The sequence below is a fragment of the Amblyomma americanum genome, chromosome 1 (assembly GCF_052857255.1).
Source record: "Amblyomma americanum isolate KBUSLIRL-KWMA chromosome 1, ASM5285725v1, whole genome shotgun sequence".
Lineage (NCBI taxonomy): Eukaryota > Metazoa > Arthropoda > Arachnida > Ixodida > Ixodidae > Amblyomma > Amblyomma americanum.
In genome coordinates, this window is record NC_135497.1 from 316,587,573 (window position 1) to 316,604,387 (window position 16,815).

A 16,815-nucleotide genomic window follows, 5' to 3' on the forward strand; every position below is an offset into this window, starting at 1 on the left:
TCAACAAGATTATCTTTCTGCTTGCCTCATCAAAAGTACAACTTCTCCACTCAACAGATTTCAACAGGTCAACAAAAAAGTGGGCCACTATGTAAGAATTCGGCAACAATAAGGTGTATGGTCATTTTGTTGCCATGTTATTCACTGTGTTGACGGAAGTCCACGAAACGATCACTAAATCAACACACCAATTTTTGTAAGGGCTCGTTGGCTTTTTTTTTCCTAGAACACAGGACGACGTAAAGCATGTACAGCAATCCGCCTCTGCTGCATCCGTCTCCCCTGATTCACATTCCAGCTCTCTGCCTTCTATGAGTCGTTCGTTCATCTCTTCCCTTACAGCAGAGGTGAGGCATGCAACGACAATGAGACATGTACTGCTCCTTTCTTTTCCTTATAGCCAATTACATTCCGCATCTTCGCTGGCGGTTCTTTTATAAATGTGGTGGCTGCTACAACTCAGGCGTGCAGGATGTCGCCACTTCCATTAATTGAAACAAATTTGAAATTTTCTTTTAGGAAAGCAAATGGCACAGTAAGTCTCTCACTTAATGGTCGACATCTGAACTTCGCCGTGAGAGAAGCCGGGAAGGTGGGAGTGAAAGAATAAAGGTTCCACAGTGGGGGGCTCCGGATTTTTTTCGGCCACTTGGGGCACTTTGACGCGCACTCTAACGCGCCTGTTTTGCTTTCACCGAAACGCGGCCGCCTTTGCTGCAGCATGTTTTCATGAGAACCTTGTCCATGTACCCACTGGAAAGCCAATGGGTAGCCGGCGGCACAGGGGATCGAACCCACACCTGAATGCGAGGCGGATGCTTTGCCACAAGAAATCGCTTCGGTTAGCGCGAGATACGGGACCGGCTGTCGAAGGGCTCCGATCAACAGCTCACGGAGTAGAATTTGTAAAAGCCATGAAGTACTCCGATCGCTCCTCACTGAATGAGCATCCATGACTGGTTGCGGCCTTTAGTTTACGCTCCGAGCGTTTAACAGGCCCGTAATTCTATCAGCATTCATGCTGTCATTTTGTGTTGAATATCGTCTTTATTTGCGTTGCGTCTCAAAATGAATCCTATAGACTTTGTTTTCCAAGACTGCGCTGCATTTGAGCCGTTCTTTCCTTTTCACTGCACCTGAGAGGAATGCGGAGGTATGGTCGTACAATGTTCGAACAGTGAGCACATGTCCACATTGTAACGCAATATCTAAATGTTACCACTGTAACGGTATTCCACCAGCAGTGCCAGCAAGCTTCGCACGCTACCAATGAAGAGGCACACTTTGGATTCCATGACATTGTGAATGTTGACATGTTTAATTATTGGTTGGCTGCTAAAAACTTCGCGAAATTAGTGAGAATTTTTCATCCGCAAACACTGGCTTTGCATGAAGGAACCAGGGTAGGGCCCACAGGATAAGCGCTGGGACAACGGCGCCAGTTGGAACAGTGACTGCTGATAGTTAGAAATTGACAAAGGGACAATTCCTAAAGCACGTGTCCGAAATTATTAAGTACGCGTGGAAAAAAAAGAACGTCTTCCTTGCGACCAACTTGGCTGTTGCCGTGAATGGGCGGAGAAACCCTTTTTGGAAAGTGATCGTAGTTGTTGTCGTTGTTGCCCACATACTTTGGCACATGCCCACATCGGGGGATTGGCCAAGAATTGGAGGGCACAGAGAGGCTTTTTGAGGTTCATAATGCCTGGACGAAATTAAAATGAATGGTAAGGACAGAAGAAGTAAACAAAAAGAAACAAAGAAATGAAACAGGAAATACACAACGCACGCAGGAGATCGAGACTGATGTTTATAGCTGAGTAGTTAAATGATAATGATAATTGTAAGAATAAAAATAATATTGAAGAAATTAAAGAAAACTGACAAGGTAGCCGTCTTGATTCCATTAAAAAAATTTGCACGGCAGCAAAAACACTTGTGGCTCTACCCAAGTATGGTGGCTCCAAACGACAATAAGACTGAGCTGTTCAAACAAACGCCAAGCTGTTGTAGAGGTTTCTCTAAAAACCATCTTCGCATCATGATGTACCGGCGGCAAAACATCAAAAAATGGTCTATGGTTTTGTTATCACCACAAAATACGCAGACGGGATTAAGCGCCTACTTAGACCTGTGAAAATAAAAATTTAAGGGAGGGATCCGGCAGCGGAACCCTGATAGAGATACCTTAACCTGCCGTGAATGGCATGATTGCCTGCTCCACGAATACCTCATGTGCTGGTAATCATCAGATCTTAAAAGAGCTCCAGTAGTCACTCTTAACAAATTTTGTATCGGAACCTCGCTGCTGTAATGTACGCTGCAGCCGGAACGATAAGTAGCACGGGGCCATTGAGGGACGCCTTTGCCAGACAGTCCGCAACTTCATTGGCTGTCACGCCGCTTTGACCTTGCACCTATATGTGAACACGGCTCAAATGCGGAAAGAGTAAGGAATGGAAGGTGTTTAGAATTGGCGAATCTACAGCCGAAGCAAGGGACGAACACAAAGAAAGAGATTCTGTAATAACAGCCACTGAAGAGAAAGCTGGCTCTAGTTTGCGAAGAGGAAGCAACACCGCCAGAAACTCTGCTTGGAAAATTAAGGTGTAGTCGGGAAGCCGCACAGAAAAAGACCAATCTAGAGCAACCAATATATTCCCACCCCTGTCTTTTCATCAGATTGGGAGGCGTCAGTAGCTATCGTTAAGCTAACAGGTAGGATTTGTAAATGGTCTTCTATTAATCCATTTAAAATGCGAGGTGGTAAATGTTAAACGTTTTTCGCGAAAATATCATCACAGACAATTTCTACACAGTATCCACTGTTTTTTGTCGGAAGGATGTTAGACAAAAGAACATTTAAAAGTTCAAGCAAATTTTGTACCATAACTACCTGCGGAGTATGAAATCTAGGCCAGTGGACTCCATAAAAGGAAGTCGGTTGGCAACAAAAAACAGACAAGGAGCGGTGTAAATCTGATTCATATATCTTTAAGTAGGTCTGAACAGTTAGTAATTGAAATCTAGATGATGAAGCAGGAATACGGGCTTCAAGATAAAGCACGTTATTGGCCACACAGTTGGGGAGGCCAAGGCACAACCGAAGCGCTTCCCGCTCCAAAAGAACGAGCAGGCGAATTTTGTAAGCAGCCGTACCAGAAAACAGCACAGATCCAAATTCTAAAATTGGTCGGACATACAAAACATATACCAGCAAAAGTGCATCTCTCCACATTCCAGACCGGGGATTACTTAATCTACGCAACATGTCCAGAGCACAAGCCCCTTTCCCTGCGGCATGGTCAATGTGGGAGCGTCATGTGAGGCTGTCGTCATAAATGACGCCAAGATATTCTAATGACTTAATTTGAGGAATATTTTGTCGCTGGTAACTGAGAGCCAGATAAACATGATCTATCATTTGAAACACAAGTACCGCGCACTTGCTTACATTTAAGGTGAGACTTAAGTCACCCAACCAACTTTCAAGCAAATTCAGGTACGATTGTAGGTGCACATAGAGAGATTGAATGTAAGCTGCAGCAGCGAAAAATGCAATGTCGTCCACATAGACGAACGTGCGAATGTTTTGGTGGCTGGGAATGGAGCTAATTAGAATATTAAAAAACACAGGCGACAAGACTGCCCCTTGTGGAACACCTCTGGATTGTTTATAACTCCCAGAATTCACACCATTTAGTATACAAAAAAAAACTGTTTTCAAGGAGCGCAGATATCCACGCAAGTAATTCGCAAATGCAGAGTATATATTATTTCCAATAATATGTAGTGTTCTACGCTGTCATAAGCTTTGGATACATCTAATGTCACCAACGCAGCGTGCATTTTTGGTGCCACTCAAGACGAATGAGACTCTCAAGATCGGTGGGAGCATTCCATATGGAACATTTTTGACGGAAACCAATTTGACAGGGACTAAGGATATTATTACGGTTCACAAACTCCGGAACACGTAGCAGTATGACCCTTTCAAATAACTTAACCACGTTTGATGTCAATGGAATGGGTCTAATACTATTCAGAGAATAGTCACCACCATTGTTTTTAGGTAAAGGGATCACTTTTGCGATTTTCCACTAAGGAGGAATCCATGCATGTTTGATTGAAAAATTAACCAGCTGCAATAAGGATGTAGGGGACTCCTCAAAGAGGATCCTTAACATTTTTGATGTTACTCTATCAGAGCCAGGAGCACCAGTTGGTAACCTCAACAATATCGGGGAAAGCTCGGGAAGGGCAATAGGGGGGAAATGCTGAAAGTGGTCGACTGACGCCACAAACGCGGAGCGCAAAGGAAGTACAGAGGCGAAACGCTGCTCTAATCCTTTGGCAATTGTCTCAACTGTTTCTATTGCTTCTTGCGGGGTCAAAACACATGAGGGTGAATTTTATGAAACCGGAACCTTTTTCCGTGATCTTAAGAAACCGAAAAGTGCGCAACGATTTCCTGATTTTGATAGGAAATCAAAATGCTCGGATTCATAATTTTCTTTCCCTTGTGAGACTGTGCGTTTAAAACCAGCCGCAATGAACTTATAATCATGCCAATTTTTTGGGCACTGACTGTCTAGGAGCTTCTTCCATGCAGCCTTTCTTTTTTTTTTTTTATTCGAGAAGTGTGCCATGAGGCATAAGTTGAAAAAGGAAAGGTGGGAAGGGATGCACGGGATTGAAAGTTAAAAGAAGGAGTGAAGAACCGTTGCGCTGAGGTAGTCGCAGAGGTTGTTAATGAAGCGGTTGTCCATTGTCCACTTCACGAAGTCACTTTCGCGGTTCCACCGCAGGCCCACCTCCCTGAGGAGCCGTTTTCTGATAGCAGCCGTCGCTGGGCACGTCCACAACAAGTGCCGCACATCACATATGTCCGGTGCAGCGCCACAGTGAGGGCACCTGTCAGGTAGTGGCAGATCTTTGGCACGCCACCGATGACGGACAGATGGTGTCAGAGCCGCCCCTGCCCGAATCCGGCGCACGGATACCTCCTCCTGCCTAGTAAGACTACGGGGGAGAGGGTGCGAACACGGAGGAATTAGAGCGCGTGTTCGCTGGCGCAGAACTTCGGAATCGGAAACGTGGGACAGGAACGGATCTGGGGGAAGAGGGGAAGGTGGCGGATCGTCTAATGTATGAAGATGAGTCATAGCATCCGCTTGAATGTTATGTGGATCCTGGGCATGGCCGCGAATCCAGTGTATGCGCACAGGACATGGATACTTTGCGCAGAGCACATGAATAGATTGTGAAATCTGGAACGTTCGTCGAACAGCCTTCAGCTGTTTAAGGGCGGCGCGGGAGTCGGTGTAAATGTGAACTGTATTGAATGTTGGAACGACCGGAAGGGAAGCAATGGCATTGTAAATGGCTTGAAGTTCCAATGCCAGGGGAGTGCACGTATCCGTAGTATACGTCGCGCGAGAGTTGAGATGCGGATGAGATGGACTATACACAGCAGTAACTCCCCTCTCTGCAGAATGAGATGCAGCCTTTCTGCATCTGAAATCCCGCGAGCAATCTGCATTCCACCATCTAGCTGAAGTGTTTCCTCTTGATGTACATACCAAAAATACGGACTTCTCGCGGCATTCCTCAATGGCCAAGCATATGCCTTTTGCTGTATGTTCTTCAGCAGAATTAACCGCTGAAGCAAGAGTGGAGCGCAAAGGGGACTGAAACTGGTCATAGTTTATATGTGACCTCAGCTGAGAGCACGCCGGAGTTGACGTGGCAATTAACATCATAAACGATAGGTATGTGATCGCTAGATGTTCCACAATCCACAGTCGACCAATTGAGTACAGGAACGCTAGGGCTGGTGAAAGTGAAATCTCAGCACAGATCGAATTTTTCGGAGAAATGTAGCCGAACCTGAATTCATACAGGAACGGTTGTTATCAGTAACCCAATCCCAAAGGCGCTTACCACAAAAATCTGTCCTAAAGCCCCACGGCACATGATGAGAAATAAAGTCACCGGCCAAGAGAATTGACTTCTGACAATTAAGGAGCACGAGATCTAGCAGCCTGGTATCCTGCACACCGCAAGAAAAGAAGCATTTACTAATGAAAACGGATAACACCCTGGAATTTCAAAGTCTAACGCCAATAACTCACAGTCTATAGTAGAGGAATGAAAAGTAACCTTAGCCCTGTGACAAAACTTAGAAGAAACTAGTATGAGTAAGCCTCCTCCTCTTGACTGACGATCTTGTCGAAATGAAGAATAATTTCGCAAATGGAAATGTTTTTCAGATATGAGCCAAGTTTCTTGTAAAAAAATTATGTCTGGATTATGTTGAGATATAATGTACAACTAATCTGTTGAAGCTGAAAGAAGTGACCGACAGTTCCACTGGAGAACACTTAACACCCCTACGGCTGAGAAATCCGGGTAGCAGCAACCGCCTGCCCTAAAATAGTTTCCTTCGGCTTAGAGCCAATCTGTTGCTTCTTTGATTTCGGCTGAGGGTGTGAAGAAGAAGAGTTAGACATGGGCATCCGCTGCGTTGGAGGATTCGCGTATCCGAATCCACCATCTCTTCATCATGAATAATTTGAGCATTATCAGTATAATTAGACAGATGAAGTGGAGAAACAGCAGTTACTTGTTCTTGGGGCTGAGACTGCTCAGGCAAGGAGTTTCGGGTCATTAACGAAGGCATGGCTGACATGGCAGAAGTCATTCCAATTTGCATGGCCTGGGTAATCTGTGTTGCCAGAGCATTAGATATGCACACTGTGACAGTGGACACTATCCTGTCAACCATATTAGCCATAGAGGCTTCCACAGCAGTCGCTACTGCCTATGAGATAGACGAATCTAATGTCTCTCCAGAACGAGCTGACACACCTGCATAGCCGTGAGCTCTCTCTTTAATTTCTGATATTGCCTCGCGCCGCGAACAGGGTTTGCGGTCCGTGATGTCTAGAATTTCCAATTCATGATCCCGAGAAGGACAATCCATAGAATTTGCAGTGTGAGATCCACCACAAAAACAACACTTCTTGTTTTGATCAGAGCATAAATTTGCTGGATGATCATTGCCGCATTTGCAACAGCGCAAGGTAGACTTGCAACCACGAGCACTATGGCCATATCGCCAGCAATTGCTGCAGTGCAGTGGCTTAGACGGAAGGAAATCTACACGGAAGATTAGAGGCCATGCTTTTATTTCTGAGGGGCAGGCAGTACCCGCAAATGTGGCGATAACCGTTTCCGTTGGCACCCGCTTATTGTTCCCCTCCCGGCTACAGCGATACACAGCAACAACACCCGCTGCAGAGAGAAGGTCGAGGGTCTCAACTGGAGACAAGCAAGAGTCCACACCGCAAACAAAACCTTTTGTACAGGCCAGATGAGACGGAATGAAACTGTTTACCGAAAGATACCCAAAATAGGAGCAGTTTAGAAGATCCTTTACGCACTACAGGTCTGGTGAACGGCACAGAATCCCGCCACGTCAAAACTGCCTTACCTCAGAGATTGCCTCATAAAGGGAAGTGGCCGCCTGGACAGCAGCTCGAACAGGCCCTGGATTGTTAAGTTTGATAGAACCACCATTCTTTGGCACCAGCGCCACAGGAATGCTGCGCACGCCGAAGCGTTGAAAAGCTTCCAGAGGCATCTCATGAGGTGGTAGGGAAGCCGACCAAAGAGACCTCCCCTGGCCGGGAGACTGCGTAGACATTTCCTGTGATTTTGAAACTCACCGCGTGCGTTAACCGCACAAGAAAAAAGGTGCAAAGGCACACGGGGAAAAGGAAAACAGGACCAGCCACCCAATCCTTAGCCAATCCCTCGTCTTCCTCCTCTGGATTGTTCTAGTTTATGTAGAATTCTAAATCATTGATGCTTCGTCAAGTTGTAACTGTAGCCGCGCTGCCACTATTCCGCTAAATTGTTTGGCAGGGCACTGGAACGAACATATTGGAAGTAACAGAGGTATCAATTCCTAACTTTCACCCCAAACCTTCCAATTGAACCGCCTGAATACCTTCCGTAATTATGCGACGGCTAATAATCAAGAGCCTGTGCCACCGTGCGTGACACCCCTCCTGATTATAATTTTATAACGTTTCCTTTTCAGGGCTATGATCACTCTGTGGGGTCTCCGCCGACATTTTGTAGCTCCTGTAAAAATGCCTCTTTCTCGTCCTGATTACGCAATGCATGACTGACCGATGACGACGCCGCTGTATAAATACACTTAAAAATTTCGTGGCGCTGCCGAATCGTAGCGTTGATTTCATGAAAACCGGGCCTTGTAATCACAATTTCACAAAGTGATGGGGCGCCAATCTCCAGGGAATCAAGAGGAAGCACTGATTTTAGGTATTAGAAGAATAAGACCAGTTCTTACAGCACCTGATTAGATTAGAAAAAAAAGTTATTAACATTACGGCTCCGGAAGACATCGTTAAGAAAACCAGCTTTTCACGCTAGCGAGAGACGGCGTCATTCCGCCGAAACTCTGATTGGATCAAGATGTTTCATCGCTGGAATTCAATTCTACGCCGGTGTCCTTTTTGGAAGCGCTTTTTCTACTCGTGGTCGTGCTCAGCATTCTTCGGAAATTACTTATTAAGCTAGAAACAATGTCTGGTCTGGGGACTAGGACAGAAAAGACAAGTGAAAGCGCCCAAAGCAGCGCGGCGCCAGTTCATTTCACGAGAATGAGGTTAGGAGGGGAGGAAAGGCATATTAGAGAAGAGAAAGAAGTGCGGGCGCTTAATGTGTGTATTTGTATCAATATTCCCTGGCCAATCCTCCACCATGGGTACATGCCATTCAACCAGAGGCCATAATCATCATCATCAACACGCATAAGAGAGAGGGGGGGGGGGGGTTATTGACGGGAAAGGCAGAGAGGGTGGCCTGAAAAATAAATATCTGGTCTTCTACACTGCCCTAGGGAATGCGAAGAGCAGAAAAAAACAGGGTCACGATGGGGGATGATGATGATGGGAGGTGGCAGATGAAAAAAATACATAAAAAACAAGGCACACTTTCTAGCATCGCAAACGCGAGGCAAGGTCCGTGTCGCTTAAAAAGCGTGAGAGCGCTCGCGTTACCTGTACAGTTTCCAAACTATCTGGCCAAGCGCCGATGACAAGCAGGATAGGATAGGATAACTTTAGCCAGCTCTAGCGCAAGTGCTTTTATGCGGTTCAGATGAGGGGCCTTGTGTCCATAGACTTCAAAGCAGATGCGAGCATGAGTCTTTCACGTGCATATGCTGGACACTCCTCTAAAACATATTCTATATTCCCTAGCACGCCACATGTTTTGCAGTCCGGGGAGTTCGCTTGTCCTATCAAGTGCAAATATTTGAGCATGAAGGCGACGTTTAGACGTGTTCTATGGATTGTGCATGCAATAGGGCGCGGTATTCAGCGAGGAACAGAAAAGGTCATCGCCTGATTTGGCGTTTAAGAAGGATGTGTCGAGTGTCTGGCAGGGCCCAGTACTTGGCCGTCGCACTCCTCATTGATCCGGAAAGGAGGCAAGTGGTGTCCGCTCGAGAGAACGGCACAGCTTTACGCTGGCACCTGCTGAAGGGGCTCCTTGCTTCAGCGTCGGCGTTTTCATTTCCATCGAGTGCGCAGTGTCCAGCGATCCACTAGAACACTATACGGTGGCCTTTTTACTGAGCAAATGAGATGAGACTAATGCTATCAAGAGCATGAGATTGGTAGGCGGTGTGGCGTAGGAAGCATTCCAAAATTTGTAGCGCAGGTTTACTGTCTGAAAATGCACCACTCCTGAGGCGGTTCTCCGCAGATGTGGCGAATCGCTTCCCGAAGGCCCGTAAGCTCTGCAGCGGTTGAAGTAGACTTGTGTCCTAAAATGAATCTTCGTAACTTGTCGAAGCTTACTATATGAGGCCTATAGCGAGCGTTAGGCAACGATTTACAGGCGCGTACGGTTGCATAGTGAGCGCGCCTACACTCGTGGAAGCCGAGGGTGATGAAAAATATTTTATTAATATTTTGCAAGAGAGAGTGAGAACTGGCCTTAAGGACCAGCTATTTAGTAAAAATAGGAGGGGTCCCTAGTCCGGGACCCTTGTGGCTTCCGCGGCATCTCGGGCCATAGCGACGAGGGCTATTTCGCTCTCTAACGTACAGCAGCCGAACAGGACAGCATGCCAGCTCTCTCCGGTAGGTAAGAAGAAAGGGGGGTAAGCAGGGTTAGAGGACATGCCCACACCGTGCTGTACACGTCCGAGAAGGCGCACCCACAATGAGGGCAATCCCCGTCAAAAGCCGGAATAAAATATATACAACGCTGCCGGACACAGTACCGTGTTGGTATAAAATCGAAGGACCCAAATCTGCTCGCTTTCGGTTAGCCTTTTCTCAGGGGGATGAAAGCGGCTATGCTGTATTTGATATATTTGAATAATTTCTCTGTAATTTATAGCCGGATTAGGTTCCATAAACACCTCGCTCGTGGGCTTCCGCAGCACGGCAAAAAGTTAAGCGCCGGTGGTACACTCCCGTTGTTCCCAGGACCTAGGCGCCGCATCTACAGCCTCCACAGCGCAGATGGTCCTGTCGGTTAGGGACCTTTTTCAGCGAGATTACGACACCATTGGTTTAACAATAAGGTGAAGGAGGCCTAATGCGCACTTGCCAACTGCATGAAACAAATTTTAGCGTCAAGTCCGTTCCCACTTTGCACCCCAAATGAACACTGGTGCGCATGTTAGTGTGCTCTTTAAAAGAGCATTGCAAATTATACCACGCTTTAGCCACTATAAACGCAATAAAGACCATTTCCCGGGCAAACATGGAGAGATTGTGCCTGTACCAACCTTGTGTTTTCTCTATGACAGTGTCTATTTGCGCGCTCCAGTACTCCTCACTAGTTTTGTAGAGATCGGGGTGTCCAGCAAAGTATGTCAAGGGCACGGCTGTTCATCGCATGTTCGCAAAAATTTGACGTGTTTTATTCCAGTTGCAATGACAAAATCTAACCACGTTATCCCTGTTTGACAACATTTTGGCAACAAAGCTCTCCCACAAGTCGAACCAATTCTGTGTTGGCTGGGTTAAAAAAAATCTGCAGCATTATCAGTTTCACTTCGAATACTTAAGCGTCAAGCGCAGGATTATTTCGTTATTAATAGGTTTGAGTTCAAGACGCGCTTACAGATTTTATGGAATAATTAAAACGAAAAAAAAACATGTCCTAGACACAAGCAGTTCTCTTCCTTGTAAATTTCGACTACTCTCAGCGTGAGGGCACTCAGCTATTGAGCCGGAGAATCCGGATTCGAGCCCGGTCGCAGTGGCCGTGTTTCGATCGAGGCTAAACACAAAAGGCGCCCGAGTGCTGTCGGATGTCTGTGGACGTTAATGATGCCTAAGTGGTCGCAATTTTTCCGAGGCATTAAAATTTTCCAGCTCTTTCTCCCATTCTTCATTCACGCTCTCCTTTATCCCTTCCCTTACGCCGCGGTTATGGTGTCTATTTCCATGCGATACAGTTACTCTGCGACCTCCTTACCTCAAAAACCGAATTTTTTTCAGTGTTTATTTTTCCCCCGCCGCGGTGGCTCAGTGGTTATAGGGCGCTCGGCTACTGATCCGGAGTTGCCGGGTTCGAACCCGACCACGGCGGCTGCGTTTTTATGGAGGCAAAACGCTAAGGTGCGATGCCAGTGCACGTTAAAGATCCCCAGGTGGTCTAAATTACTCCGGAGCCCTCCACCACGGCACCTTTCTCTTCCTTTCTTCTTTCACTCTCTCCTTTTTATCCCTTCCCTTACTTCGCGGTTCAGGTATCCAACTTTATATGAGACAGATACTGCGCCTTTTCCTTTCCCTCAAAACCAATTATTATTATGATTCTCAGCGTTTTACCTGGCGCTCGTGTGTGATGCGATGTCAGTGCACGTTTAAGATCCCTGTATGGTGGAAATTAATCCGCAGACCTCCACAACAGCACCTCTTTCTTCCTTTCTTTTTTCGCTCCCTCCTTTATTCCTCCCCATACGCCACGGCTCAGGTGTCCGCCGATATGTGAAACAGATACTGCGCCATCTCCTTTCCCCTAAAACAAATTTTAATTTTCTCATCGTTACCCCCGCTCTTCGCATTCCACCAGCTTTATATTGATTAGTGTCTACTTTCGGGAAGGAAGCCTTTGGTTGTTCATAAATATTAAGAAACACTAATTTCTATTCACACTGTCGCAATGCATCTTAGTTGACCTTCAGGCACCGATAGTAGGCAAAACTTGTATTTAATAATGGTTTACAAAACTGTGTATATTTTTTTATTACGCGATTCTACTTGAAGTCTCTGCACCGTTTTTAACTCTTCAAAGTAATGGTCCTCGTATGCAGCATGTGAAGTTGTCTTTAGCTTGTTCCCCCATATCCTTTAACATCTTTTCTATTGCCGACTGCGAACACCATTTGAACTTTTTATTATCAAAGATTTTTCAGCAGTTTCATCGTAATACCTCTTCCTACGTATCTATTTTTACAGAGGTTTTTTTGGTTTCCGAAAGGTATATAAAATCCGCGTTTCAATTTAGTAATAATAATAATAATAATAGGTTTTGGGGGAAAGGAAACGGCGCAGTATATCTGTCATATATCGTTGGACACCTGAACCGCGCCGTAAGGGAAGGGATAAAGGAGGAAGTGAAGGAAGAAAGGAAGAAAGAGGTGCCGTAGTGGAGGGCTCAGGAATAATTTCGACCACCTGGGAATTTTTAACGCTCACTGACATCGCATATCACACGGGAGTCTTAAAGATTTTCCGCCATTAAAACGCAGCCGTCGCGGTCGGGCTCGAGCCCGACCATTTCAGTTTGTCAAAACGATGAAAGTGTAATACAAAAATATTGCGAGACATAATTGACCTTTGCCTAGAACGGAAAATTTTTTAATCAAACGGGACTGCGTTCGCTGTCTTATATTAGTGGTCCGAATCCATGGACGGTGGTGGTGGTGGTAGTGATTTTATTAAAAATAATAGTAAAAAGGAAGGAAAAGATTTTTGCTAGCCCCGGCATCTGCTATCGATACTGAAGCACCTGAGCTGGGGCAGCGGAAATAAAGGACAGCAGGCAGAATGGAGAAATGAAATGAAAGAGGTGAGGGGACAGGAATAGAGGACAGGGGGAGAAGTAATATGTACAAACTATTTACACAATAAGTAATGTGTCCAGGTTGTGCGCGTGATTAGTTCAGTTTAGAGGAATTAAATCACACACGCGCACAGCACTGTGTAGGTTACGCAAAAGCTGTTTCTGGATGCAAAAATATATCTTCGTTCGACTTCCTAAGGCTGGCGCTGGCATGAACGAAATTATTTTTTAAACCAAATGGCCGGTCCAGGATTTGAACCCGAGAGACACCAAATGCGAAAATCATACCCCCAGACCAACGGGCCCCACCGTTAGTATATGCGCTGATCCTGCATTTATATAAAGATATCTCGGAATCCGGTATTACGGCTTTTTTCTTTTATTATCAAGCCGCAATTCATTTCCTACCTCCGAAGTTCGTCGATGCTCTTTTTTTTATTATTCTAAAGGCTGAGCTTCAGTTCCAGCGCACAACACCGTATTCGCTTTATACCGGGCCTGTGAGCGAAAACTACCACTAACTTTTAAAAGTAGTCTTTTTGAGGCATAAAAACGGTGTTTGTGTGATAAAAAAAATGTTAATCATGTTAATTAGTAAAGTGCTTAACTTAGTTCAAATAGTTAGATGTTTAGCTGCTACAATCACGGGCATGGTTGGCAACATAGATTTATTTGCTCCAGCACAGGCGGGATGGAGGACTTCACCCGGCACGTGCGCAACGGAGCGACGTGCACAAGTGATCGTTGCTGCGCGCTACACAGACGCGCGCCTTTCGAATGGTGCAAGAGATGGTCTGGATTTGTTTGAGCCGGAGAACCTGAGGCAATCGCGTCTTCGAAACTATAAAAAGTGATATAAGTCTGCCTAATTCCACGCACAAATCTCTAATGGCAGCTAGGCAGATAGCTCTAAGAGTGTAAAAGTAAGGGTGCCTCGAGTTTAGTGCTTCGTTATTACGGGTAACCAAGGTTTTCCGTATTCATTGCATAAAGATGAAAACTTAAACGGTTTGCTATGGTTTAGCTTTCGGCCGTCATGTGCTTCGGTTTCAATTAAGAGAACTGAAGTACAGCAGCCTTTAAGTGAGGCCATCGCTTCAGTCGAGAAGCAACGTTCTTGTATGCAATATGTGTTCGTGAGAAGATTTTTTAAAGCGCTGAAGATATGTGCTGCGAAAGATTTTGTAATTAAATCAGATCTGTGAATGTGTTTGTTCTTCCTGTTTTTAAAAAATATAACTATTTTCAGTGTATCGCAAACAGTTGCCATATATCATAGGAAAATTACTGAAGTCTAATAATTTAAATTATTTAACGTGCTGTTAAACCTTCCTTCATTTGCACTGCAGAGGACAGCTCCAGCGCCGTGATGCAAAACCTGCTCACTTCTGTACGTTGAGTCGTGGTCTCGATACCATCGGGTCGGAGCGCGCCCATGTAGGCGCGACGGAGGAGGCAGTAGCACAGGTTCCTGTCCTTATTTTCACATGCCTGTAATGCTATTCCTAGACGTGAATCGAACGAAGTGCAATTTACTTATTTGGCCTAACGTGCAAAGCTACCCCTTGCCGGCCAGTTAACTCGTCCTGCCTCGCAGCTTTATTTTTGTCTTGTCCGCTGGCTCATGCTTTCTCAAATGCGCTCATATCTCGCCGCTCGGTCTGTTCGGTGTAAGGTTTTATTTTGTGGAATGTGAAACACGAGCGTTTAGAATGAACAGGCACAAATGCGAACATGTAGAACGCAGAGAATAAAAAATATAATACCGGCGCATTATTTGCAGCTCAAGAGCTTGGGTAAGAGGTGCTATTTTCGTTGGTTATGGTTCGTCGCGGCAACATTTAGAAAGACCTGCCACGATTATCACCGTACTCGTTCAGTTAAACCAAAGAAAGCTATACTAGCACGGAGTCCTTACCTGTAAGAAGAAAGTCGTCTCATTGACAATGCCGCCAACCAACCACCGTCGACGCTGTTACTGGCTTACCAATCCGTAGTTTCTGCACCCAAAGTTGCCTCCTTTTACGGCGTCGAGCAGTGGTTAATAGAACGATATCCCCTAGCTTTGCCATCTCGTTGACATACGAAAAGGCACGCAGCAGTGCGGCCGAGCTTTCTTTTTGCCACGACGCTCTGTGTACGACATCCGAAAGTGCCTACCAGCAGAAGACATCGTGCATCAGTAGGACGAGTTCCCCTGAAACGGAATCGACGTGTAGCTGCTATGTCATGAAAACTGATAACTATTATAGGAAAACATGACAGCGAATGCGCCGACGAAGCAATGCCAAAGGAGCACGTACTGCCGATCCCTCTATACACTATCGTTCGCGGCGCTGCCGAATCGTAGCGTTGACTTCGTGAAAACCGCACCTTGTAATCAGAACTTCAAAAAGTGATGGAGTGCAAATCTCCGGGGAAACAAGCGGAAGCACTGATTTTTTGGTATCAGAAGAATGAGACGCCTTTTGGCAACGCCTGATTAGATTAGAAAACAAGTTACTGACATTTCTGCTCCAAAAGAATTATCCTTAAGAAAACCCGCTCTCCACGCAAGCGGGAAACGGCGTTATTCCGCCGAAACAGACGCGTTACAGGATCGATTGCAGTGATAATTAAACCACCTTTTCCACTCTGGCGAGAGGCGGCGTCATTCCTTCCGACACTCATGAGTGGATCAAAAGGTTTCATCGCTGCACTGGAAATCTACGTCGGTTTTCTTCTTCCGGGAAGCGCTTTTTCGGCTCGTGGTCGTCTTCAGCTTTCTTCGGAAAATTACTTACTAAGCAAGAAACAATGTCCGGTCTGGAGACTAGGATACAAAGGACAAGTGAAAGCGCCGAAAGCAGCACGGTGCCAGTTCAGTTCACGAGAATGAGGTTAGGAGGAGAGGAAGCTATATTAGACAAGAGAAAGAAGTGCGGGCGCGTAACACACGTAAGAGAGAGAAAGAGCGTTTATTGACGGGAAGGGCAGAGGGGTTGGCCTGGTACTCTGCACTGGGGAATGGGAAGAGGAGATATATATAACTGGTTTTTAGGGAAAGGAAATTGCGCAGTACCTGTCTCATTTATTGTTGGACACCTGAACCGCGCCGTAAGGGAAGGGATAAAGAAGGGAGTGAAAGAAGAAAATAAGAAACAGGTGCCGTAGTGGAGGGCTTCGCAATAATTTCGACCACATGGGGATCTTTAAAGTGCACTGACATCGCACAGCACACAGGCGCCTTAGCGTTTTGCCTCCATAAAAACGCAGCCGCCGCGGTCGAGTTCGAACCCGGGAAGTCCGGATCACTAGCCGAGCGCCCTAACTACTGAGCCACCGTGGCGGGTAAGGGAAGAGGAGAAAAATCGAGGCTCACGATGGGGGATAGTGATGATGGGAGGTGGAAGATGAAAAATACATTAAAAACCTAAGGCACACTTTCTAACTTCGCCAACGCGAGGCAAGGTCCGTGTCGCTTAAAAAGCTTGAGAGCGCTCGCGTTGCCTGTACAGTTTTCAAACTATATGGCCAAGCGCTGAGGATAGATAGGATAGGGTAACATTACTGAGCTGTAGCGCAAGTGCTTTTATGCGGTTCAGATGAGGGGCCTTGTGTCCATAGACTTCAAAGCAGATTGGAGCATGAGTGTTTCACGTGCATATGCTGGACACGCCACTAAAACATGTTCTATAGTCTCTAGCACGC